Source organism: Macaca mulatta, chromosome 5 (assembly GCF_049350105.2).
Source record: "Macaca mulatta isolate MMU2019108-1 chromosome 5, T2T-MMU8v2.0, whole genome shotgun sequence".
Taxonomy (NCBI): domain Eukaryota; kingdom Metazoa; phylum Chordata; class Mammalia; order Primates; family Cercopithecidae; genus Macaca; species Macaca mulatta.
In genome coordinates, this window is record NC_133410.1 from 119894817 (window position 1) to 119921598 (window position 26782).

Sequence of the window (26782 nt, forward strand, 5' to 3'; positions counted from 1 at the left end):
ATAATGTCTAATTTTTCTTAGGTATATGGTAACCAGAGCAAAGACAGGCATTATAGCTAATATTAGATTTCCAGTTAAACTTACTTCCCCCAGAACACTTTTAATTATTAGGACAATTGCATTAATTCTCCTCTTTACTCTGCTAATGTCAACTTTGTCATAGCCCTCAACATCACATAGTACCAATTGTGTTTCAGAAATAATCTCAAGAGTTTTAGAAATAAATTATTTTTTCAACACAGGGTTTTTAAATGTAATGTTCCAAAATATCCAGTAAGCAGCTGTAATCAATCATTGTTAACTTTCCTGTCTTCAAGCACAGAAAACATTAACATTTAATATCACAAAAGTAGGCCAGACCACTATCATCAACGTAATAGTCATCATCATTTATATCACTTATTAAATTACTCAGTACAGGAGTGCCAGGAAATGAAATAATATTGTGACTTCACTAGAGGGAGCAATTCGTTTTAGTAAATTGTATTACTTAGCTCTATATATTTAGTAATCCTAGAGTGGATCTAGACATTTAACATAATTTGAGAATTAAAATGTACAGAATTCATGAGAGATCTCAGTGAAGATGTACTGTCCTTTCAAGAGTTGTTTAGAGGTTTTCTTAAACTATCTGAGGAGAAAAGCAGGGCTTGAGAACACAATATGGAATAAGTCCAAGGTAGTGATACTTTAGCTGAACATCTGTCAGCATTTCCATTTTGTTTTAATTTTCACACATTTGTACTTTTAGAGAAGAAATTACTGTCCACTAAAATTGATGCAGCGTGTAATTCATTAAAAGTTCAACAACAATCGCAGCAATAATAGCTAGTTTCCAAGTATCTGGTTATAAATGCAATAAACTCCAGACTCAGTTGAATAAAGATACTTATGCTGGTTAACCACTTAAGTGACAGATGTTCAGGCCTAGTCACATTTCTGCTATACATTTCTATTACTAGCTATTTATGACAACCTCAACAGTTCACTTAGATTTGCATCCTATTTGATATGTTTCATACTCTTGGTTTTAGCCAGGAAAATATTTTTAAGCAAAAATTAATATGGAATTAATGCAATTAATAATATTGCCACAAGTATGACTAATTATATTGTTTTGATTACATGTTAAATGTTAATGTTTAATGATATAGATCTGGCCTTTGAAAATAAAGTAAAATTTGAGTTACTATCATTGAATTAATGCCAAATCTAAAAATACAAAAGAAGCTACATTTTCAAAAATTATGGTATTATTTTATTTTAGAAATAATTCATTCAATACATATTTAGTAAATTTCTACCTAATGACGGATACTGTTAGGGTCTGAAGACACAAAGATAAGTAAAGATCCATCTAGGTTCACAATTTAATGATCCTTATAAAATATAATTGTTTTCTAACAATTTAATTCCATTTATGTTTTTAAAAACCTATGTTTTTAAAAGCTTCCTCAAGTCTTTTACTGAAAGCAGTGGCTTTTCTCCCTTTCTAATCACTGAGAAACCATGACAAGGACTCAGAGGTTAAAGAAAGCTTTAGTTTTCCAGTACATGAGACATGTTTAGAATATAAATTGTCAATTCTGTCTGCTCCAACTATTTACTACTATTTGTTTATATGTCTATGGGCTAGATGTTCTTCAGACTGCATTTCCCAAACTTTTCCCTAAAACCCTTCTCAAAAAAAAAAAAAAATGCAGTCTGAATTCTTGTGCTACTGCATTGATGGTTTTGATCTTGATTTTTACCTAGGAATGCAGAAAGAGAGCAGGTAACTGATGAATCCCTGGTAATAGTGTATTCCACATGAAATCTATCTTCTTTCCTCATTATATCACCTAAAATATTTTATAGTCCCACAGTCTTATAACAGACTGAGTTAACCATAGGCTTTTGTGAAATACAATGTATCAAGGTTTCTATGAAGTTATATTCCAAAATATTGAGATGCATATTGTTTGTTGCACTGATAGTGTCATTTCGCATATTTTTGTGCTGTGAATTAAAGTATAAATATCAGAGCCACAAAGGGAAAACCATGACTGAAATATATTAGGGCTAAGGATTATACAGTGGAGATGGACAAATTTTCTTTTAAGTGAAATACTGTGAAAACTCACTTTATGACAAAGAAAAGGAACACTGGATTTAAAAAATGTTCTATATACTTATAATAATGAGATATTTTTATATTGGCATGTAATTTATGGAGACAGTTGAGAAAACAGAAATCCATTCATTTTACATTTTAAAGTTTATCTTCTTTTAAAATTATGTGAGGTTAGTTATCATTATAGTAAATAAGTACATATCAATAAAAATTATACTCCATATTGAAAAACATTCTGGCAATGTGTTACTTGTTTATGCTATCATGTTCTTAAAACTAAATCTACAAACATAATGTAAAAGTCGCTTTAGAAGTTAGAAGCCCTAGCCCTTTCAAAAAGGGAGCTAAATACATTAATTTTTTTAGTATTTTAATATTTAACATTGAGTCACACATAACCATCCAATATGAAAAGTGAGGTCCTCCTGTCATCATCAGAAATCTACTTTCTTATACATTTTAGATTCTAAACTCAGACCAATTGAGTTTGTAGAGAAACTTAATTTAATTGCAGTATGTATTGAAAATGAGAGTTCTCCATTCTCCTTAATGATGATTTGTATTACCTCATTTTACCATTGCAAGGAAAACATATTTATGCCTATTTGGAAATCCTTGGCCCTTGGCTTTTTGTGTATTTGCAGTTTACAAATGTTAATCCCGGTGGATCCTAGGGACTGGTAAATGCTCATAGGCTAGGAAGGTGCTTTATAAGAAGTGAAAAAAACAGACATTCCCTTTCATTTATAAAGCAAATAATTTAAAAACTTTAAGCTAGAATCTAAACACCTTGGCATAGTAACTAAGGTTTTGAAAGGCAATTATACATAATACATGAATGTTTTTACACATATTTCGCTTTATATTTTTTCTACTTAATCTATATTAATAATATAAAACAAAAAGAAATCTGCTGGACAAATAAGGCTTAGCCTGAAGAAGCAATGATAAGAAAAAGTCCTGAACATAAGATTTTTTTCAAGACAGCAATTGAAGAATGGGCTTTTATATGAGCTAGGCTCTTGAGGAAACAGCTCAGAACACTGGGGCTCTATAATGTCAAAGAGAAGTTTACTTCAGACTTAAAGTCAGCATTTTCACATATGTTATTCTACTGATAATAGGATTAATGTCTTAATAACTTTGCAAAATGAAACTATTAACAAAATATTTTACAATTACCAGGCTCTTCATCTTCAATGCACAATAGATAACACATAAATGTTTGTATAACATTTATATATGTTCTACATAAGTGTTAAACCCAGTTTCTATGTGGTAAAACTGAGAAGAGTCTTAACTTCAAAGACAACTGGCAAAAGACTATGGCTTTATTTTCCACATTTCTATTTAAGGAAATATTATTACATTAGGCAAAATTATTGATATGCTTTGGTTCTGTGTCCCCACCCAAATCTCATGTCTAATTGTAATTCCCATATGTTGAAGGAAGGGCCGGATGGGAGGTGATAGAATCACAGGGCTGAATTTCCCCCTTGCTGTTCTTGTGATGAAGTTCTCAGGAGATCTGGTTGTTTGAAAGTGTGTAGCACCTCCTCGATCATTCTCTTCCTCCTGCTCTGCCATGGTAAGATGTGCTTGCCTCACCTTCATTTTCTGCCATGATTGTAGGTTTCCTGAGGTTCCTAGTCATACTTCCTGTTAAGCCTGTAGAACTGTGAGTCAGTTAAACTGCTTTTTGTCATAAATTACCCGGTCTCAGGTAGTTCTTTATAGCAGTGTGAGAATGGACTAATACAATTATCTAATAAAGAGTATTGCAGATATATTGCTGTTCTTATATTATCCCTACAATAATTTCTAAGTTGTTTTTAAGAATTAGGGCATGAACTCGTCTTCTCTAATTCTTTTTATTATTCAAGAAAAAAAACTATGTCTTTTAAGGGACCCCAAAATTGTGAGTATTACATAGAGAATTAAGAATTTAACATCCTGCCAGGGGCTGAGTGTGGTGGCTCACGTCTGTAATCCCAGCACTTAGGGAGACTGAGGCAGGCAAATTCCTCATGCTCAGGAGTTTGAGACCAGCCTGGGCAACGTGGTAAAACCCCGTCTCAAAAACAAAAATTAAAAAAAAAAAAACTAACTGGGCATGGTGGCGCATGCCTGATACCTGTAGTGCCAGCTATAGACTGAGGCAGGAGGTTGGTTTGAACCTAGGAGGTGGAGGTCACAGTGAACTGAGATTGTGCCACTGCACTCCAGCCTGGGTGAAAGAGAGAAACCCTGTTTCAAAAAAAAAAAAAAAATCCTGTCAGGGATGGTGGTTTATGCCTGTAATCCCAGCACTTTGGGAGGCCGAGGCAGGAGGATATCTTGAGCTTAGGAGTTCAAGACAAGCCTGAGCAACATAGTGACCTCATCTCTACAAAAAATTAAAAATTAGCTGGTGTGGTGGCATGTGTTTGTAGCCCCAGCTACTCAGGAGGCTGAGGTGGGAGGATCACTGGTGCCCAGGAGTTCAAGGCTGCAGTGAGCCATGATTGTGCCACTGCACTCCAGCCTGGGTGACAGAGCAAGACAAGAAGAGGAAGAGGAAGAGGAAGAAGAGGAAGAGGAAGAAGAAGAAGAGGAGGAGGAGGAGGAAGAAGAAGAAGAATTGTGTAACTTTGGTTTACTGACTGAAAGTTTAACACATGTGTGGCATATAATGGACCGTCCTGATAAGCCTCAAACAGTATTAAAGAAATGATTCTCAGTAAATGATTTGTGCTTATCTTCTTTGTACTTTGTGATATGCAAGTTAGCTTTAGATTTTAGAAATCATTCTAACACAGAGTGTTTTTACTTTAAAATGAAGCCAAAGTTGGGAATCTGAATCTTAGCTTCAAGAAATACGTTTATCCTGGAGAAGCCTTAAAAAAAATCTTTAGACCAAATACTAATGAGAGGTATCTTCCTCTGTAATGGTCTTTTGGTCTTTCTGCTTCGTATCTAGATGCTGGTGTTAACTGGGAAAACACTTAAATTACATTCCATGGATCTGGAGAAAGTTCACTGTGTCACCTAAGATGGTACTTCTACAAGGCTTTGGAGCTTTGGGTAAGGGAGTGCCTCTAAAATTTGCTGGTTTATTGCAGAAAACTGAGTGTATCTTAGATTAAATGGGAAAGCAGCCTTATGGCCATTTTGTAAAGTTTATCCAACATTCCAGTCTAGGATTTTTCTGAACTACCTTTTTTATAGGTGGTAATCCTGCCTATGTTTCAATTTTTCCAATGTGGAAGTCATTATTGTGTTAAAGAATTTGAGGCCAGGCGTAGTGGCTCACGCCTGTAATCCCAGCACTTTGGGAGGCTGAGGCGGGTGGATCACGAGGTCAGGAGATGGAGACCATCCTGGCTAACATGGTGAAACCCTGTCTCTACTAAAAAAAAAAATACAAAAAATTAGCTGGGCATGTTGGCGGGCGTCTGTAGTCCCAGCTACTCGGGAGGCTGAGGCAGGAGAATGGCATGAACCCAGGAGGCGGAGGTTGCAGTGAGCTGAGATAGTGCCACTGCACTCCGGCCTAGGTGACAGAGACTCTGTCTCAAAAAAAAAAAGAATTTGAAGCATCAAAAAATGCTTCCATATATTTTGTTGAGATCTATGATTCTACAACATTTAGCCTTTTGTTCTTTTTCTTCCCTTTGAAGAAACATAGGATATGCAGAACATATCTATTATTTCTTCCCTGCACTACTGCTTTAAATAGATGTATAGATACCATGTCATTCCTTAGTCTACTCAAGGTTAAACATCACCAGTTGACTGAAGCACTCCTCATGTTATGTTTTGTTGTTTTCACTATCTTGATAGTACTTTAGTGCTCTCAATATTTTTACCAATGTCTGTTATACTATATGACTCAAGCTATAAACAATATCCTACATTGGTGTAAGTCTAGAAGTGAACTATTAATAGATGATATGAAACCTTTATTCAATTGATGCAGACAAAAACCACATAATAGTTTTAAGCAGTCTTACCATTGCCTCATATTGAGATTGCTGCATAATAAATTACCCCAAAACTTAGCCTGGTGTCACGGTGCCTGTCTGTAGTCATGGCTATTTGAGAGGCTGAGGTGGGAGGAACACTTGAGCCCAGGAGTTCAAGGCTGTAGTCTGCTACTATCGTGCCTATGAATAACCACTGCACCCCAGCTTGGGCAACATAGTGAGATCTTATGTCTAAAAATAAAGAAAAAATAATTTAGAAAAGTAGTGGCTGAGAACAACAATAAACATTTACTATCTCACACAGTCTGTATAGCTCAGGAATTTGGGAACAGCTTGGCTGGGTGATTCTGGTTCAGTGTCTCTCATGAGATTGTGGTTGACATTTCAGCTGGGGCTACAATCCTCTGAAAGCTGTCTGAGGCTGAAGGTCTGCTTCTAAGATGGCTCACTCACATGGCTGTCAAGTTTTTTCTAGCTCAGTTTCTCACCAATGAACTTCTCCATAGGACTGCATGAGTATCTTCATGACATTATATGATGGCTGTCTTCTCCCAGAGTGATCTGAGAGAGAGAGAGAGAGAAAGAGATCCAAGCCACAATCTCTTTTATGTGCTAGCCTTTGAAATCACACATTGTCATTAACATAATACACTATTGGTGCACAGGTCAGCTCTATTCAGTATGGGAGAGGGCTACACAGTAGCGTGAGTACCAGAAAGCAAGGATTATTTGGAGGTCATCTTGTAGGCTGGCACTAGAGTCTAACCTCTATCTCCCAATGACTAACCTCCATCCCACATGCAAAGAATACTTACATATTCTCAAGACCATCAAAAATCTCGTTCCATTACAGCATCATCTCAAAGGCTACAATCTTGCTGTTCCAAACAGACCCAGATGTGAATAAGGCTTTTTGAGTGTGGTTCCTTGAGTATAGCTCCTTGAGTAAAATTCCTTGATCTGAAGATCTGTGAACTAAAGAGATAAAAAGTATGCTCTTCTTTACCCACATACACACCCAACATGTGCCATAAATAAAATAACCACTATAGACACTACTGTTCAAAGTGTGGAAAACAAAAGGCATATAAGAGTCACTGATCCATAGCAATTTTGAAATCTGGCTAGGCAAATATTGAACTAGTATTCATTCTTACTGCTTCCTGGGGATGATTCTCTATGACTCTTGATTTAGACCTTTGAAATTTTGGCTCTATCTTCTGAACCAGCTTATTTTTCCATGAAAAAGGTAGCCTAGGTTTGCAGCTGTATATTTTTCCTAGTCTGGTTCCTGCCAGTAGAAATTTGGAGGTACAAAAGCGTCTTTTATTGTGTTCTCTTCAGTCCAACCTGTTGATGTTTCTAACAGGGAAATACTCTTAAAAACTTTGTAAGTCTCCTGTGAATCTTACTGGGGTTAATTTCATTATACAAAAGCCACACCTGCAAATCTGTTTCAAATAAGCTCTGCTCTACTTAGAGCCTGTGCTGAGGTTATTCTTAAGCTTCTTAGAACCTCTAGTGTGACTCAATGGTTCTCTGAGGTACAACCTTAGATCTTTCTAAGGCCTTAGCAAAGGATTTTATAACCACATCCTCAGCTTCATTTTTACACCATAGTTGTCTGACATCTGGCAGTGTCTGAGTTTGATCTTTGTCCAGAAGCCATTTCTTTATTTTAGCATTGTTTCCCATCTTGAGAAGCTAGCAATTTTCAAGGCCAGCAAGTTTCAGCTTCTTTTGGTTTGACAATCTGTCCTTTAGCTTATCTTCTTCTCTCTCACATTTTACTATAAACAACAAGAAGAAACCAAGTGGCACCTTCCAAACTCTGACTGGAAAGTTTTTTACCTAGATCATCCATTTTATTAGATACAATTTCCAGTTCCACAGTATTGCAGGTAACTGTATTGCTTAACTTTCTGCCACTGTATTAAAACTATCCCCTTTTCCTCCGGTTTCTGATAATGATTTCCTCAGCAGAAGCCTCCTCAAAGATGTCAGGCTTATTAATAATCGTCTATTGAAGACATCTTCAGCTGTCACTAACACTCTCTTCAACATCTTTCAGTTTCTGCCATTGCCTAATTCCAGTGCCTCTCCTATATATTTAAAATGTGTTAAAATGGCAGCAACTCACTTCCACATATATTAGTTGTCTATTCATGTGTAGGAAATAACCACAAAACTTGATGACTCAAAACAATAACCATTATCTCATTCCTGAATTTGATAGCTACTTAGCTAAATGGTTCAGGGTGTCTAATAAGGTTGGATTCAAGATATTGGCTGAAATTGCAGCATCTAAAAATTTGACCATGGCTGTAAATTCTGCTTCCAAGATGCTCCCTCACATGGCTGTTAAGTTCATGCTGGCTGTTGACAGGCAGCCTCAGTTGCTTACCACATGGACATCTTCTTAGGGCTGTCTGTGTGTCCTCATGACATGGCAGCTACCTCCTCCAGAGAGAGTGATCAAAAAGAAAGCAAGGCAAAAGTTGCTGTATATTTTACGTGCTATCCTTGAATGCCACACATCGTTATTTCCACAATATTCTATTAGCTACATAGGGAAACTTCATTCATTGGAGAGGGGGTGGGGCATGACATTGCAAGGGAATGTGAATTATAGGAGCCTGGAATCATTGAGGCCATTGTGGAGGCTGGCTACCATATTCACTGAAGTCCCTGATAATTTAATTTTGAGATGCTTCATTCCTTTTGGTATTAATTGATTTTTTGAAACCTAAACTGTACCCCAATCTATCATTAAGTTTTAGTTGTAGTTTCAGTTCTGTATTTCAACCTCTTCAGATTTTTTTGAATTTTACTTCTGTCATATCAATAATACTCTTGAGCTTTGAATTATTAAGCATGCTAAGTTATAAAATTTTTGAAATCCAACTTATTAATAAAAATGTTGCTAAACACTTTTGTCTCCAGGCCTATATACACTTACAAAGTTCATAAAATAAGTACATATATCTTTACCTCCACCATTATAGAAATGACACACACACTAAATTCAGTTTTTTGTTAGATATAAATAGGAGTCTAGTTCCCCCATGCACTATGATAATATAGTATACTAAGCAGTGGGCAACTCCAGGTTCACCAGGAACTCTAATATATTTTTTTAAAGACTAGATTAGTTATACTGACAAAAACCTTAAGAACTGAGTACTAAAGATTATAAGTTCTAAATTTTCTAATTTGGAAAACTGAAACTTATAATCGAATTGCTAGAGTTGTACACAAAATACTAGCCTCTGGCAAAATTATGAGGTAGGATAAAGTCATCAAGAATAGAGATGATATGGTTGTTTTCTCCCCTTGGATTTAGCAAGGTGCCTTATTTCCAGTAGATCTTTAGCAAATATTTCTTAATTGATGAACTTGTTAATAAATTATTGGCAGATTATGCCCTCAAGTCTCTTGGTATCTGTATTAGTCAGTTTTCACGCTGCTGATACAGACATACCCAACACTGGGTAATTTACAAAAGAAAGAGGTTTAATGGACTTACCATTCCACATTGCTGGGGAGGCCTCACAATCAAGGCAGAAGGCAAGGAGGAACAAGTCATGTCTTACATGTATAGCAGCAGGCAAAGAGAGAAGGAGCTTGTGCAAGGAAACTCCTCTTTTTAAAACTATCAGATCTCATGAGACTTATTCACTATAATGAGAACAGCATAGGAAAGAATTGCCCCCATGATTCAGTTACCTCCTACTGGGTCCCTCCCACAATATGTTGGAATTCAAGATGAGATCTGGGTGGGGACACAGCAAAACCATGTCAGTATCCAATTTCTCCTTCCCCAAAGAACCTTCCCTTGGCACCCTAAAAATGCCCCCAGTGTTCCAAACTGAGAGTATTTTAAAATTTCCAACTATACAATCAAACTTTGACTATTTCTGATAAGGAAAAAGTTGGACATTCTAAGAAAATTTAGGGATCATTTGTTGTCAATGCCTTAATCTATAATAGACTATCTAATGGTGTAGATTTCCTAATAAAGCTGACAAATAAAAGTTTGAGGCAAGCTTCTGGCTGCCTTGCAAACCATAATAATTGTCATTTCTTGATCTCTCAGTAAGGTCAGTCTTAGATGAACATGTTGATTGTTTCATTCTTTACCAAACATCTGGACTTCCTGATGCTGGGATTCTAAAACTTTATTTCTTTTTAGCTGCCTTGCCATGAGTGATCCCCTTTCTTGTTCATCCAACTTAAGAAACTCCTCTGGAAATAAATAGCATTTCTGAGTTTTGTTAATAACCTTCTCATTCAGTCACATAAGTTCAAAAACTTGAAGTTACTTGTTCTTTCTCTAAACCCTGTCATCCATTATTTTGGCGGTCTTCCTCAGCGTTGTCTTCTTTTTTTCTCTACCATAATCCCAGTTTAAACCCTTTAGTTTAGTTCTTGTTGCAGTTCATCTGGCCATGTATTCTTGCCCCATTAACTCACTAAAGCACAGCATCTTTCCGTTTATTCACTGGTCAGAAACCCCAATGGCAATCCCATATCCTCACTGCCTATACAATAAACTCTAAACTTCTTAGCTTAGTTTTCTATGTCTGCCACATTCTAGCCACAGTTTAGCGTTCCAGACTTATCTTCTACTATTACTTCACACTGGATTATTCTTGGTTCACCAAACTCATCCCACATCTACCATCAAGGCTTGATTTTTTTTTTCTTTTCTTCTTTTTTTTGTTTGAGATAGGGTCTCACTCTGTTGCCCAGACTGGAGTGCACTGGTGTGATCTTGGCTCACTGCAATCTCCACCTCCCAGGCTCAAGTGATCCTCTCACCTCAGCCTCCAGAGTAGCTGGGATTACAGGAATGCCAACACACCCAGCTAATTTTTGTATTTTTTGTAGAGATGGAGTTTTGCCATGTTGCCCAGGCTGGTCTCAAACTCCTGGGCTCAAGTGATCTTTCTACCTCAGCCTCCCAAAGTGCTAGGATTATAGGAGTGAACCACTGTGCCAGTCTTTACTATGCTTTTTACTCTGCCTGAAATGATGTTCTGATGCTTTTATTAAAACTCTGCCCGGCTGGGCATGGTGGCTCACGCCTGTAATCCTGTAATCCCAGCACTTTGGGAGGCCAACATGGGCAGATCACGAAGTCAGGAGATCACGACCATCCTTGCTAACACGGTGAAACCCCGTCTCTACTAAAAATACAAAAATTAGCTGGGCGTGGTGGTGGGCGCCTGTAGTCCCAGCTACTCGGGGGGCTGAGACAGGAGAATGGCATGAACCCGGGAGGCGGAGGTGGCAGTGAGCCAAGATGGTGCCACTGTACTCCTGCCAGGGAGACAGAGTGAGACTCTGTCTCAAAAACAAACAAACAAACAAACAAACAAATAAATAAATAAATAAAACCCTGCCCATCTTTCAAAGTCAAAATCAAAAGAAATCTCAAACATGATGCCTTGATCATCCCAGCTAGAAGTATTCTCAATCGTTTCTGAAAGCCCATCATACTTTGTACCACTCCTAAGGTATTCACTGAATTCTAACATAAATTTCAGTTATTTGCCTACATGATTTATCCCTTCTCGTGTATTTTAAGCTTCCTGAGAGCATTGGTTACCATTTTACGCATAGTGGTTAACACATTTGCCTTACTTAAAAGTGGTTCTTCATGAGTTGGAATCATGAAATGAGTTGGCTAAGTATTATACATTGGTTTGGGGGTGCTGGGTAGGAGCAGAGTATAGTGTGGTTAAGAGAAAAACCTTTAGAGGTCAAATGATCCCAGATTTAAATTCAATTTTACTAATTCTTAACTGAATGATCTTGGACAAATTAATTATTAATCTCTTGGTACCTCAAATTCCTCATTGGTAAAATGGGAATAACAATGCCTATTTCATAGATTTGTTGTCAGAATTAAATGAGATATAAATTAGGTACAAAATACTTTTTTTTTTTTTTTAAGACAAGGTTTTGCTCTGTCACCCAGGCTGGAGTGCAATGGCGTGATCACAGTTCACTGCAGCCTTGACATCCCAGGCTCAGGTGATCCTCCCACCTCAGCCTCCAGAGTAAGGCATGCACCACCATGTCTGGCTAATTTTTGTAGAGATTCGGTTTTGCCATGTTGCCCAGGTTGGTCTTGAACTCCTGGGCTCAAGCAATCCTCCTGCCTCAGCAATCCTCTCCAAGTGCTGGGATTACAGGCATGAGCCACTGCACTTTGCCAAAACACTTATCTTAATGAATAATTATGATTTTCTTATCCTCTATTGTGCCTAGCACAGAGTCTTGTAATAGTGCTCAACAACTTTTTATTAAACAATTTAGAAAACAAAAACATATTATTAATTTTGATACATCTTAAATATTACGTGTAGTTAACAAGAAAAATCTTAGATATAACAGAGTGGATAGAAATGGCAGGGTAGATAATGGAAATAAGATGCTGCATTTTTTAAAGTGAGTGAGAAGAAATTTAATTTTTGACACAGACTGTGTCATCGTCTTAACAACAGAATATGCTGGGAATTCCTTAATATTTTCTAATGGGAAAATTGGAGAAAGCCAATTACCTATTGTTAGTTCTAATAGTTCACATCTTAAATTACATATAAAAATGTTTAAATACTGAAGCTTATGGGAGGCCTGGGCAGGCTTCAGATTCTCAGCCAGTGGGGAATTTTGGTGCCAGACCACCCACTGCAAAAGTGAAAAGCTGGTACCTTTGCCAGTGTGGATATCTCTTCAGAGGAGTGCTCTAGGCTGTTGTAACCGTTTCCCCCAGGAAGACTGAGGGGAAAAGAATACATGAGAAATTACTGGACAAACACTGTCCAAGCTTCAAAGTAATAACCAAAACTGGAATTAATGCCCTTAACATCACCACTCTCCCTAACCTAAATCTGTTTACATAGATTTGGGATGACTTATTTTGAGTCTGCTTCTTTTGGGGACACAAACTTATACGAATAAAGCTAGAATTTCAAGGCAAGTCACGCTATTTAGTTATAGTTTGATTCAAATTTTTTGTTTATTTTTAATCATCTTTCTCAAAAATGTCTTTAGAAACAAGTCATTCAAGTAGTAATGCTAAAATGGCATTTACATTTGAAATTCTATTTCATTTTTGGGGGATAAACTTATAAAAGCAAAAGAGACATCCAAATAGTGGTAAGTTAAACCTGGAAAAGGTGTGGAAAGGTGCACCTAATCTTTACTCATAACGTTTACATTTTGTAAAGACTAATATTTAAAGTATTTTATTTTAAAGATATCATCTCATCTATAATTAGGAACAGTGTGAAAATCTAGTGTCTTGGACTAGTGCAGAGCAGCTGTTTATGAAAGTGCCTGAAACATAATAGACCTTCAATAAATATTATTGTGTTGGCAAAAAAGCTTAACAGGTGTGGGTGTGTGTACACAACCCTCCTTCCTCACCCCCTCAATAATTCCCAGGCAGTGTTAGTAGAGGACCACTAGAAGATGAAATTTTTCTGCTTACACATGAGCATCTGAGGATCCCAAAAGACTATCTCAAATCCTGGCTTCAGGGGCACTTTTTCTTACTCTCTAGGGGAGAGACTATTTATGGAGGAGGGAGGGAACACTAGTCTATTGAATCAGGAAACCTTTTCCAAGTGACAGAAACCCAATTTGAACCACCTTAGGCAAAACAGGAAATATGCTGACCAGAGTAGCAAAATCTCAGGAAGGACATTTAACTGGACCTCCAGAATCATAGTAACGGACAGGAGAGAGAGCAGGACTCTCTCTCCCTCCAACTCTCATCCGCGCTTCTCTCTGAGTCTGTCTTAACAGAGACTAAAATCTTCTGCCCTGGAGAACCTGGACTTCTGACAACTCATCTCTTCATCTTGAAAAGCACTGCTTCTCTTTTCGAAATTATCATTTGAAGATTTCTGTGGAAGGACACAAAAGGCAGCCAAGCTCACGTGCCTACTCTTGTGAATACAGAGATCAGTTCTAGAATTGGCAGCATCCGTTAGAACAATGTAGCACAAGTAAAGAGAAGAACAGGATCCCCCGAAAAAGGACAGTTCTGTTTCCAGAAAGGGGGACGTGTTAGGGAGACAAAATAAGTATTTCTAAGATTATATTTTTAAAAACCAGAATTATATTTACTAAATGTGAAACAAAGGTATCGTTTTCAATTGCTTTCTATTTTACATAAAATGTTTTTCTTTGCTTTCTAGTGCTTATCTCATCTTTCTTCTGGCACAAATGCTTTTCTTACACAGCATCACTAAGTCCTACCCCTTCCCTCCTCCAAATCTGCACTTAATATTTACCTCCTTGGACTTCAGGTAAAATTTGGTGAATTGATTACGTTTGTTTCTCTCTGTTTTGCCCAGAGTGCTATTAAAGTGGCAGCGGAAAAGAAAAAATAAATAAAACCCAAAGTGCAGAGGAGGAGAAAGACCATAACAGATGAAAAGTGATGAAAAATTTGGGAATATAGAATGCAGGTGGTGAAGCAACAGATTACCCCAAAACGTAGCATCTTAAAATGATAAATATTTGTTATCTCATCCCAGTTTTAAGGTTGAAGAATCTCACAGCAGTTTAGCTGGGTATTTCTAGCTCAGAGACTCTCAGGAGGTTGCATGTACATTGTTTTCTGGGGCTGCCATTGTTTGAAGAGCTGGAGAATCTGCTTCCAAGCTCACTCACATGGCTGTTGGCAGGAGGTTTGAATTTCTCACCATAAAGCTGCTCATGAAATACTAATTACGATGGAAAAAGCATAATGTTAATAGAGAAGCCATCAAATAACTTTTAAATATTAAAGTAATGAAGCAGACACCACCTTAAGTAATGAATTAACATAATCAAGTATTGAAAAATCACTATGTGTGCCTCCTGATATGATGGCAGCAGTATGATATCCTGAATATCGTAAAAATATATAATCTGAGTCTAATCATGCAAAAATAGCTCAAAGGGCAAGCTGTGAGATGCTATGAAATTACTGATCTCTAATCTTCAAACGTGTTAAGTTCATAAAAGTGTGTTAGGTGCTTTGATATGGTTATGGAAACACACAGGAGGGGCATGTTGACCTAACCTAACACCAGAGTGTCAGGGAACATCTAAGCTGAGATCTGGAGTTAGCCTTAAAAAGGGTCAATAGGGGTGGAGAGAAGCAAAAAAGGAGTGAACAGGTCATAATGTACAAGGCCAAGGAAAAAAATCACTTGATCTTATGCCAACTGATATATGTGTATGTGTGTATATATGTGTATATATACATAACCATACATATGTATATGTGTATATTTTTGTAATTATATGTATATATATAAAGAAGGTATGTGTATATATGTGTGTGTGTGTGTGTGTGTGTATCCTTTTCTTAATATCAGCAAGGTGGCTGCTTTTCCTATCATGTCTAAAATGTCACGTCAAACTGCCTTGACAAGTTGTCCATTGCTTTAGTGTAGGAAATGTGCACTGAAACACATGTGAAAGAGTAAAACATCTTTACCTTTGATTGGCTGGGTTACTATAATCTCTACCCTTTTCTTTCACTACTCATCTCATAAGATAACTAGGAAATACTATTTTCATAGCACTTTTAATTTATGAGTCATATTTTCTAATCACGTCGGCAGAAAGTGATACAGAAGACTAGCAATTCTTTGGTCCTGTCACATTGTGCATAACTTGAGTCCTATTCTAGTTCTGCCTCTGACATTCATTACCCAGGCAGCCTGAGGCAAGTTACTTCTGAGAATCAGTTTTCTTATCTGTCAAATAAGGAAATAATATTATCTACTTTATAGTATTCTTGTGAGAACTGGTTGAGATAATATTAATATATAAAAGGCACTGGCGCAATTCGTGGCTCATAGAAAGTACTCACCAAACTATCTTCTGCATCACTGTATATTGTTATACTTAGAAATGGTTATGAATAAAATAAAGGTAAAACATGTTAAGAGTACTGTGAAAATAATATTGACCCATTGCTTTATGAGAGTGTAGACAATTTTTTAAATTATAGTGACTGAGACAACCAAAGAAAATGTATCAAATCTGTTACCTTTTTGTGAGTTTCCAGTCATCTTCCCCCTAGGTTTCTGGAATCTCCAGCCATCTACCTCTCCCTGCAATGCCGACCCGAACTAGTGGTTTTCCACTAGAGACTGGGGTCTTTGAAAGTTCTGCAGCCATTGCAAAACCCACTGCATTAAAATTCATTAAAATTTCTCTACCATTCCAGTCCCTATCATTTTATTTGTTTGTTTATATATGTATTATTTACTTATTTAGCACAATGAGGTGAAACTTTTTTTTTTTTTTTGTATATGTTAAGAGTTACCAAAATGTTCCATGGATGTTTCATCAAAGGTAACACCATTCTTCCCACTGTTTGCAGTGAAGTGTGTCTAGTTTGTTGTTTAGGTAACAGCTGGAAAGTAGAAGTGGATATGGTTAGTGTTCTAAGGAATATTCTACCACCCATAAGTTCATCAAAAATGTGTGAGGCCTACTGGACAAAAATGAGTAGAAATAAAAATAACTATAACTTGTTTGGTCTGTGACCCTAATCAAAGTCTGATTGGGTTAAGTCGTTCTTTTTCTTTCTTTCTTTTTTTTTTAAGACAGAGTCTTTCTCTGTTGCCCAGGCTGGAGTGCAATGGTGAGATCTCAGCTCACTGCAACCTCCATCTCCCGGGTTCAAGCAATTCTCCTGCCTCAGCCTCTCAAGTAGCTGGGATTATAGGTGTCCCCCCACCACTCCCGGCTAATTTTCTGTATTTTTAATAGAGATGGGGTTTTGCCATGTTGGCCAGGCTGGTCTTGAACCCCTGACCTCAGGTGATCCACCCGCCTCAGCCTGCCAAAGTGCTGAGATTACAGGCATGAGTCACCATGCCCGGCCTGGGTTAAATCTTTTTTGTTGTTTTTGGATAAATATTTTTAATTTCTTAGGTTTTTATGTCTCTAAGAATAAAAAAAAAACTTTGTCCATAATATATTTTGATACACTATATTTTACTACAAATTGTGAGCAGTGAAATTTTAAAAAGCATAAAGTAAAGGAGAATTGGACATCATAATCCCTTAACTAGTAAAATGACTCTAGAAAATTACGAGCTGGAAACTTCTGTTACCTATGTGTCTCCTACCTTTTATACTTCCCTTACCACACATATTCCCGAAACTAGATTTTTCAAACTTTCTTTATTTTGATAATATATTAGGAAATACTAAAATTTGTTCAGTATCTTATGAACCCTGATCATGATTCACCATCCTGAAACTGCTCTGATGTAGGGAAGATGCTAGCAGTGTTGAAAAACATTATGATGGAATTTCTGCTATAGAATTCTTTTACACATCTAGTTTGTTGGGAAAAGGATTAGAAATTAATTAGAATTAAGCTGAGATTTAATTTATGCCAATTCAACAGATTTTAATGTCTTTGAACTTTTGTTTTTGTGAACAAAGATTTTAATTGTAACATTTGATCAATAGGCATTTATTGAACATCTACTCTGTTACAAGGTATTGTGCCAGGCCACCACAAGAAGCCAAAAAAAAAAAAAAAAAAAAAAAAAAAAGACCCGCAAAATCTTAACTCATAATAAAACACCCCATATGGTAATTGCCAAAGGAGTAATATGGATGAAAGTTAGTTTGGGAGTATGGGAACAATAATTGCCCAGAAATAAAATGAAAAAGTAAAAAGGAAGAGAGTCATGAAATTTAGAATTAACCTCTAAGTGAGATTATGGAAGAAGTTAGAAAGGAAAAGAAGGAGCCAAAGGAGGGTGAAATGTGGCAGCCCTTCTGTGAAGTTAAAGATATGTTTCAACCAAGTTCTAATCTAATGAGTAGCAGGATGACAATGAAGGTGTTTCTCAATTGTACAAGGAAGATACATCACAATAAAATACTGCCGAGCCAATAGAAAGAGTATATAGCACAAGAAAAACAGATGCATTTGTGTGAAAAGATGTGTAAAGTTTATGTACTAAACTTAGTACATAAACTTTATGTACTAAAAAACAGATGCATTTGTGTGAAAAGATGTGTAAAGTTTAGTACATCAACTTTACACACTTTTCAGTGTTTTCTTGGAACACATGAATTTGACAATGCGTGTGAGTCCACAGATGGTAGTTTCAGGGAAGGAGGAGCTTTCAAGGTGAGAATGGCAAACTGGAGATTTCTCACTTTGGTGGTCATAATGCCAACGGTCATGTTGCCTGGGTGAAAGAAGCCTGCTCACTCACTCTCCCAGCCTCTCCAGCATGCAGTGGGGCTTTATTAAAGAGTATGCACAGTCCTTTTTGTGCTCTGAAAAGACAAGCTATACAATATTGCATGCTTTACTTATTCTACCTGAAACTTTTATTGTTCATAGAAGCACTCCGTATTCATAAGTACAAATGGTTTACAGGTAGACTCTTGACTGAATAAAATAATGTATCATATCTGGAAAAGTGAACACTACAAACCATCTGAAGCCTTAATTCAAAAGAGAAGATAAGCGGGGCATAATCCAGGAGCAGCCAAAATTCTGGGGACAGTCGCCTGTTGTAGAAGAAGGGCAATAATAAAGGAGGAAATGAAGAAGGTAGAAAATAAAGGGAAAGTAAAGAAAAGGAATGGAGAGAGAGACTTAAATTTCTCTCATCCATGAAACTGTGTTGATAGCTATTCCTAATCCCCCATTCTCTGACAAGGCATTTTGTGTAAATGCAGGGTCCAGCAGAGACTTTGTGTTGCCAGGCTGCTCCAGCCACTGTGGTCTCATCCTCTCTCCACCTCCATGGTGGCACCCCACCCAGATTCCTTTCTTGTCAAACTTGTTTCCAGTCACCCAAGCCCTCTAGTCTGTGACCTCTTGGTCAAACTGTCTGTTACCCAGGACACAAATAGATCGAGGGTGTCAGATAACATGGTAATTTGGTGGAGGAGAAGAGGGTTTGAGTGAACACTGCAATACCCTTTAGAATACTCCTTTCCCCAACTACTCAAACCCCTAAAAGTAAATTGCCCTTTCTCCATCTACGTTTTTCTGTTTCCAAGTCACTGAAAAGCAGCTGAGTATGTGATTCATAGTTCTTTGTATTTATTTGCTTCGATGCATTCATTGTCTCTCTAGAGCTAACTTAGTGGAACATTTGAGTCAATTCTATTTTTCTTGGGAGAGTGGAATAACATCAAGTTGGGTGCTGATGAAGTTGAGCTGCATTGCTCTATAGGAATGACATAGAGTATTGTGTGCACTGAAGTTAGAGCAGTGACACTACATGAAGTGATGAACACTCTGTAACCACATCTTAAACAGAAAGCCATTTTCACTGAGAACGAACTGATGGGTGATGTCCAATTAGTACACATACACAGCACTTGTCACATTGTTGATGCCTGCTGAGACTCTGGAAAGCCTTGTTTACTGCATGTCTCTGCTGCCACCCTCCAACCCCTGCCAGAAATTCTCAGGATCACTACACAGGCTGTGAACACACTGAAGCAGGAGGAGTGGCCTTTGAAGAAGCTAGGATGTGACCTTGAGAGTAGTGCAACGATGCAGAGTTCTCAGCAGACATGCACACCACCACAGCCACTTTCTCACACCCCTAAGTACAGAGATTTGAATGAATGCTCTCAGCAAAACTTCTGAGAGCAAAACTTCTGAGAGTAAATATATATATATTTACGAAGAGGTTATAATGAGTCAGGCATGCATTTAAATAAAACTATTTTGTATAAGAAAAAAACAGTCTTCTTAAGAGGTACAGGAATTGCTCTGTAGGTTGATGGGCAATTCCTGAAAGACCTAATAACATCACATCTCCCTTTTGCTTGCACCCACCTTATCTCAGATTTTTCTTCAATTTGCGGGGGGGGGGGGGGGGGGCGGTGGTTGTGGAGGGAACAGAGGTTAGGCAGAGGGAGAGAGACAGAGATACAGAAAAAGAATCATTTTCCTATTCAGGAATTTGCTGAGTGCCTGAGTCAGTAACGTTTCCAGGTGAGGGCACAGGAACTTAGGATGTGCACTGTCTTGAATTCTTCCTTCAGCTCTGTTATCTTTTGGTAAATTCTGTATATTTTGACTGGGCACGTGAGCCTAGCACATAAGTCAGTGCACACGTATCATTTTACTTTCCATTACTTATGTTTAAAGAAAAAACAAATAGGTCAGAGTCGGAAGGAGGCAGGATCCAGACCAGTTGTGGGTGGGATCGGATGGGAGCCTAGGATTTCAGCGCAACCTCAAGCCAGGACTTCTGCCAGGTCTCAGGTCCGAGGTCTCTTGCTGCCACTCCCCACCCACTGAGCCCTGCCTCCCGGGATCCCACCCCAGGCGCCAGAGATGGCAGCAGCACGACAGTTCTTGGCCCTGTGGACAGCCGCTCCTCCTAGACTCCAGCTTTCCCCCACTAACCTTTATAAGAGATGAAAAGCTGTTCACACTTTCTCAAGTGTGAAAGAAAAGGAAATGCTCTTGTGTTCGAAGCCCTGAACCTCAAACTCCTCAAGGAGAACGGTTGACTCAGCCACCCCCCTCCTCCAGCCCCTCATTTGTCCTCTGCTTCCTGCGGCGGAATGGTCCTTGATAAGTGGCCTCCAGAAGAGTCGGTACTTTGGGCCAGGGACACGGCTGGGGCTGCTCTAGGTGCAGAGCTCTCTATAGGTCCTCTCTCCCAGGACCGGATAGATGATTCATTTTTATACGTAACGTTTTACCCCAGTCTATAGCCGCAGCTGGTTAATGTTCAACCCCCGGGCTTCGAGAGGCAGCTCCAAGGAGGCAGGCAGGCATGACCCGTTTAAGGTATATGGCTGCTCAAGGCCCGAGAAAGGGTGAGAAGGGATGTGGCAGGGGGCTCCTCCCACCCTGGACTCCCTGGGTGGACTAGAAGAGAGCAAAGAAGCTGTCACATCTGTGGGCCAGCCTGGCGCGCGATCTTTGGAGGCGCAGCGGCAAGGCAGGGCCAGGGCTGAGTCCAGACCGCCCACGAGGCGGCCCGCCAGACCGGGAGCTGCGGCGCGTGCGGGGTCGTCCCGAGCGCAGGCGCCAGGGTCCCCGCTTAGCCCCAGCTGGACCCCGCGGGCGGTCGGTGCAGTTCGAGCGTGTGGGCTGCTATGCCCTGCCTGAGGCTTCGGGCTAGGGATGCGGGCGGGAAGTGGGGGTGCGGCGGCAGCTGCAGATTAGATTCTGGTTTTGTTGGCCGGAGGGACGCGCAAACTTCGAGTGCCGGGCCAAGACGGCTACCCCGGAGGTGCGTAGGTGGCCCTCCGGGTTCCCGCTTCTCCTAGTGCCTCTGAAAATACCGTCAGGGTAAAGGGAGACAGGCAGTAACTCTTACCACCACCGCCCTTCCCCCATGTCATTGGCCAAAAAATGAACATTAAGATAAAGCAGCTGTTTTAGTAAATGGAAAGCGGTAGGACGAGGTTGTAACTGAAACCCTGTTTAGACGGCCAGTGAGGTCCTAGGAAAAGCCGCCCCTGGGGGCACGTTCAGGTGGAGCGGCTGTACCTCGGGTCGTTCTAAGGGATGGACTGCGTGGTCCCCACGGAATTCATGGGTCCAAAAGGTCCTGGTCACCTGTCCAAATATCCGTACCCTGGCGCATGGCGGATGACAAGATGGCCCGGCCACCCAGAGGAAGGAGGATCCGGGATGGGGAGCTTCGCGCCGGGAAGCTGTAGCTCAGAGCTGCAGCCTAGCATTCGCAAGAGATTCTTCTTCTTCTTTTTTTTCTCTCGTGTTCAAAGAAACAGATAAACAAGACACCGCCTCATCAGATAAGAACGTCTCCCTCGATGTCACGGATTTCAAGAGGTAGCTGGAGAAGCTGAAGTCAGGAGTGTCTTGTGAATGAGCATCGCCCGAGGCCCAGCACCCACAGAAGAAGGGTTCTATTTTACTCTACTTTGCTTGATATTATTTTATTTTCTAACAAAGTGATTCGTAGTCTGCAACCTCAGGCTCTGAGAGGGAAAGCCCATTTCTTAGCGCTGGGGATGGCTTGCAGGGCCTCCACCTCTGTCCTCTCTCTCCCCTCAATCCCCCACCCCCATCCATCCCCTGAGCCCGCACACAGCGGGGTGAAGCTGTCAGGGAGACTAGTGGGCAACCAAATGCGGGCACCCTCTGAAGCAACGCCGAGAAGGCCCTGCAGTCGATCCATACTGCAGGAGGACATAGAAAGATGCCATGAAGTTCTATTGGGTGCAGCAAGCCGCTCCCCACACACACTCCCTGTGATACGTGCCCAGAGAAGCAGAAGCAGTTTCGAGGGCTGTTGACACACGCAGAGCGGGGAAACTCGCCCAAGAATTGGGCTGCCACTGGTCTGAGTCCCAGGTCACATTCAATAAGCTGCCCACCGCTTTCCGGGGGACAGCAGGGATGGTTCTAGATCTCATCTTTCCAGAGCGACGAGGATAAAAGTTCCTGCCCAGGACTGTGTGCGAGGTTGTCCCGCACTGCTGCAAACTGTCAGCGAAAGCAGAGAGGCTTTGCTGTTTCTGGAGAGAGGAAGCATTGGCAGAGGGAGTCTGGCTGTGAGGAATCCACCCCCAGGCCTTAGCGTGGGTACATCAGGTCCCAGCATCAGCGGGCCATTTCCTCAGTTGCATGAATGGAGGAAAAACAAAACAAAACAAAACAAAACAAGACAAAACCTTGGCTGTGGACAAAGAAAATAGGAGAGGGAGAGGATGGAGGAGAAAAAGAGCACGAGGGAGGGCAAACACCTTAAACATTTTTTGCCTGAAGACTAGAAGAACTAGGTCTGGAAAGATTCATCAAAGTCCCAGGGTGCAGACACCCACCCTGCCCAGGGAGAGGCCAGTGTGTCTGCACTTCTGTTAGTCCTTCTGAAGGAAGGAAATTTAAAAAGCACCCCCCCGCTACCACCCAAAAGTAAACACTTTTACCATGTAGTCATTACATGTTTTTAAAATTTTTTAATTGTAAGGAATCTGGATGGCTTTTATAGCCATTCTTCTGCAGAGTAACTTAAGCTTCAAATAGCTCCTGTTTTCCACAGCTACTACTGAACTGTTAGCAATGTATTGTTACAAAAGGAGTAGAAATGATTTTTAAAGGTAATTAAGTAGATTTAAATATATCTTCAATGGGGTATTTCATTTCTTGCAGGATTTCTCTAATCTTCAAACAAAATCTAAAATCAACATTTACTTTTTAAAAATGCATAAAATACTCAGCACAGAAGTGAATGAAGTTATGCATCCCAAACACAGTAAATTCTGTTTTCTATCTTTTCGGATAGACAGTCAACAATGGGAAGTCCTCCCTTTGGGGAGGGGGCAGGGAAGGGTGGGAGGGGCCAAGGGTGATAAATTTTTAAGATTAGAGTAAAATTTCCCTGGGCTCATCTGCTAGAACCTGAAAAGATAAATCAGTTACATGTTTACAATGGTGTTTCTACTTAACCCTCTTTAAAAAAACTCAAATTACCATCCCCTCAAGTTCTGTTAATGCAATTGTTTGGGAAGCTGGGGAAGAAAATCTATTTTTAAAAAATATTCCTTCTGAAAATCTGCTAACAGAAATTCCTCTCGTTTACTTCCAGACTTCTCCTTCAGTCAGCCATGTTTCTTGCTTCCCGGTGCGCTTAGATTAACTGCAGTTCGTCAGGGGGTTTATAAATCAATCAATAGGGAGTCTATATTCATAAAGGCCTCTGATCTAATTACACCCCCTCCTTTTTTCCCCCTCTCTAAAAAAGTTAAATCACGGAGCCAAGGACTCCCAGGGTAGCTCCGTCGATTATGGGCGGCCGGAGGCTGGGGAGTCCCAGCGACGACGGCGGGGGCGCCCGTGGATTAGGATGTGGATTGCAGGACAGACCTTTGTTTGGTCACATTCGCGACAGGGATTGGGGGAAGGGTCGTCCTCCTTCGGAATCACGCTGGATTTTTATAGACTCGCCTTTAAAGGGCTCACTCTTCACAGGGTTAATTTATAAGGCTTTCGAGGAATATTAGGACTTTGAAGATATTGTTCATATTTTCCCATTAATTTTTTTGTTACACTCCTAACCCCCACCCCTACACCCCCCCGCCCCCCGCTTCAGCGCCTAATAGAAAGGGGGTGGGGGTGAGAGAAAAAGCAGGGCAAGGAGGCGCAGAGGATTTTGCTTTCTAATCAAACTGCTTATTCGGCCCAGGCTCTCCAACATATTTTTAAAAATTAAATTTCTAACCAAGTCGTAAACACTAAAACTCAGATTTAGGAATTGGGAGGAAGTTGAGACAATCATGGCCTGTATACACCTTTTCCCAGGTCTCCGCCAATCTGAAATCGGTATTAGCGGAATGAAGAATTTGGGGCCTTGGAAATTTTTTAAGAGGCTTACTTTTTTTCTTTTCTTTTCTTTTTTTAAAAAATAAAACAAAACCCGAGGATAGGCCAAAGACACCGAGAGAAAAAAAGGTGCCTGAGAGTAACAGGTGAGGGATGGAAGGGGGTGGCGGGAAGAAAGCCCCCAGACGGCGGATCGCCTGCGCGGGGTTCCTGCCCCAGGCCTGGCGAACTTTTGAGCGCTCAAGGAGCGGGGCAGCCGTGGGCTGAGGCCAGTGAGGCCTGGGAGCCTCCGGGCCCAACCTCGAGCTCGCCATTTTTGAACTCAAGCGGGGGAGGTTGGTGCTCATGCTATAGATTATGTTAAAGGTTTCTTTAAGCACTTTAATACACAACTAGCTCAGAAATCATTAAGAGACCTAGAGAAGAAGAAAAAATACCCTCACACTCACCGGTAATAAGTGTTGACATGCAGCAAAAATCGATTGAGTGGAACCGAGGTGGTGGATGCAGCGACGGCTGGAGGGGGACCCGCTCAGGGGCGGGAGGGGCGAGGGGACTGACTGCACCGGCTCTGGGAGCTAGGTTTCTCTCGCAGGATGGGAAAAGAAGATGCGGAAAGGGGCAGGCGGTCTGCAGGCTAGCGGGGATGAGAGTTGGGGGGAGAACAGAGGAGAGAGTAAAATTATTCCTTTTGGAAGTCCAAGGGAAAGGAGCTGAGGTGAGAGAAATGGCCTCTCTTAGGTCCCAAGTCTCCGCCCCCAGCCTGCACCACTCAAGTCGGGGAAGTGACAACTCTTCCTAAACCTCGACTTCCATTTTTTGTTTCCTGCAGATTGATTGATTTCCTCGCGTTGTTCTAGTTCCACAACCAAACTAGGCCGAGGTACACCTCCTCTACCCAGAGCTCCCAAATCACTCACCAACCTGCAGGAGAATCAAATCCTCCCGGCAGGTCTCGTTAGCGCTTCCAGCCCCCATCCCCAAATCCCCTCTTCTAGCTCCTTCCTTCCCCTCCCCGCTTTGCCCCTCCCCGCCCCCCTACCAGGCTGAGAGGCGGAGGTGCCAGGACCGCAGGGCCCTGCGGCTCCAGAAGCCAAAGTCCGCCCGTGGGGACCGTTTTGCTCTTCACTGCTCTCAAGCGAACAACATGGACGGAGGTGACCCTCGGCCAAAGGGCTTTTATCTGCCCCCCACTGCTGCGTGATCCCTCCGCAATTCGGAGGCAGAGCTTTAAAAAGAAAGAAAGTTAATGTGCGTTGAGCACTGATCTTAAATCGGGGACATCATCTGCGATCTCTTTAAGTGGCAGCAGCAGTTTCTTGCAGAACAAAGACTCAGTGTCTGAGCTCCAAAAGCTTCTAGGTAAAGTTTCATTCAGATGAAAGCAACTAAAGCGCGAAAACAATGATATTCTCGGCTCCAGAAAATCGGAGGTTACTTTTTGCTCTAAGTTCCCCAGCGTGGTGTTTGTTCTCGCCCACTCTGGTTGTGCGCGGGGTTGACAAGCATAACAAAAGATCTCAGCACATCCCTCCCCCTACCTCCACAACGACCCTCGTAGCACCATGAGGATGAATTCTCTGGGACTAAGTGGTATGTGCTTCTATTTGTTATGAAATCAAATTTCACATTTTTTTTTTAAGCTGAAAATCGCTGATAAAGGAGGATCGGGTGCTTAAAGTTCATTTAAACACTCACACCGGACTCATTCCCTGTTTAGATGTCAGAGGATGGGAGGGAGGGCCAGGGCTGTAATTCATCTTGATTTGCTTCATTGTCCTGCAGTTTGCAAACTATAATCCTGTATAATTTCAGGAACAAGCAGGTTTAGAATTAATGGGTCAATATTATTTAAAACAAAACACCGGGAGCGTGACCTTTGCCTCAACTACATATTGCTCGACAAGACTCAGGAAACTCCACTCTAACCTCTCAACCCCTGGGCTCTTTGAGAAACTGAAGGGCTGTAGTTATTAGAAATCGTCTTTGTTTCTTTTAATGTCTCCAAAGGATTTGGAAATAGTAATGCAATATAACATGAAGGATCTCTCTATTAAGCCTGAAAGATAAACGTGGAGGCCTAAATATTTTGAACTGGAGATGTTTCCTTGTAAATTTATTATAGATGTATTCCTCCTGAGAGAAATGCATATAAACTGTACATGTATAAATGCACAAATATTTCTCCAGAACAATTTACTAGAGGTGTTGGTTTCCTCATAAAGGAGTAAACTTGAGAGTCATTCTAAGCTGATGGACTTGCTAAATTTCTTTCTCCTTTTTTCTTTCTCATATTATTTGCTAGCCATAATGGAATCCCCTGGGTTTAAGCCAAAGAAAAATTGGAGAGACAAAATTAGATTTTGCAGCCTTTTTCCC

At 40.3% G+C, this 26782-nt stretch overlaps 1 long non-coding RNA gene across 3 annotated transcripts; it reads right to left on the bottom strand.

The window, feature by feature from the left end:
* Positions 1-683: 683 nt before the first annotated feature.
* Positions 684-26095, bottom strand: LOC114678381 (uncharacterized). 3 transcript variants are annotated; one of them, XR_013417538.1, is made up of 5 exons: positions 25446-26095; positions 24853-25040; positions 6894-7053; positions 6106-6639; positions 684-3781 (listed from the first exon to the last, which is right to left on the bottom strand). It is a non-coding gene; the product is annotated as an uncharacterized LOC114678381 (long non-coding RNA). The 3 variants fall into 3 exon arrangements; XR_013417539.1 differs by lacking the exon at positions 25446-26095 and adding an exon at positions 25324-25415; XR_013417537.1 differs by lacking the exon at positions 25446-26095 and having other exon boundaries at positions 24853-25298.
* Between the last annotated feature and the right edge of the window lie 687 nt (positions 26096-26782).